We start from the raw sequence: 1455 nt of genomic DNA on the forward strand, positions 1-1455 counted from the left end.
GTCCTGTTTTCCGTGTATATGACTGCAGTTTTATTTCCATTTGTAGTTTTTTAGCCAGGCATTGAATGGAGTTGAACTCTAGTGATCACACTGCTCTTGGACAAGAGATTATATTTTGTATAATTTATCCAAACAACTCCGGGTGTACTGGCGGACAACAACAGCAGTTCTGGCTTTCACACAATGTGAAAGAGTCAGCTGAGGTTTCGTACAAAAGCACCTCTCCCCGGCAGTACACAAGTAAGGACAAAAAACAGGAGATTGGATTTTTCGTTTTTTTCATGTTGTGAAATGTAAACACGTGTTACAAGATTATGAGGGATGCAACACCCACGCTCGGATTCAAAAACATATTTTTCTTCCAAATACAATTGTCTGCCTCCATGTCTACATTCTCCTCCTCGTACCAGAGCAATAGATCTTAATTTAGTGTTGATGCATACCCTCGTATTACAATATCTCTCCTGGGGCTTGGTTTTCTCTGACTGAAATTTGTAAGCAACCGCCCCATGGTAATTGTTATTTTAATATGGTTTTGCATTCATAGTTTTATTATCCGTTGACTCAAAACTCTTGTTAAGTGGCTGTTGCCGAGGCCTCCATAAAACCAAAAACAAAAAATGCATTTCTAGACAAAGGTTTGGCATACTGGGAAATACAGTTCCAGAAATGTGTTTTGTTGTGTACAGCTTAATTTATTTTAGTTATATTCAGCCAGCCATACAGTACAACGCCCAGGGGTGAGAGAACAGTATCCTCACTAATCCCGCAAAGTCCATTTCCAACACTAGAGGGCCAAAGTTTTAAAAACAGTTGTAAAAAAATATGACACCAGGGTTCAATTTGTCTTATTGTAAGCCCGGATCCTATAGATGTCAAACACGTTACAAATGTCGCAGTAATTATATAATGTCCACTGGTCTGTAAAAAATCACTCTGAATTAACACGTTTCAGACAATGCTGCATGACCTCACATGCCACACAAATCATTTTTCAGTCACACAATAGCTATGCTGATATTTCATTCAGTACTTTTGCCTCAAAAATATCTAAAAACTGTCACACACCATCGTTATCACAAAAATATTATCTATGAATTTCATAATTCAACATGTTTATCCAGCTGAAGTTTTAGTATCGAGAACCAATTATTAGACTAATTACAGAGAGATTAATTTCTTTTTTTTTTTTTACTTGAAAATATTATTAATAATAATTCTTTTTTTTTTATTTCAACACAGTTCTTCACAGTTTTTACATTTTCTCAAAACGTACCTTTGTATGAACTGCCTGATCACATGTATGCATAGGTGCCAAATATATACTGTACACACAGTATATATGGGAGTACGTTTATCAAACAGCATCAGAACCCTGCCACATTAATGTTTAATACCCTGTATTCAAATATTTAAAATATTTTCTCAATCAAAAAAACAACACAAAACAGCACG

Source organism: Conger conger, chromosome 2 (assembly GCF_963514075.1).
Source record: "Conger conger chromosome 2, fConCon1.1, whole genome shotgun sequence".
Lineage (NCBI taxonomy): Eukaryota > Metazoa > Chordata > Actinopteri > Anguilliformes > Congridae > Conger > Conger conger.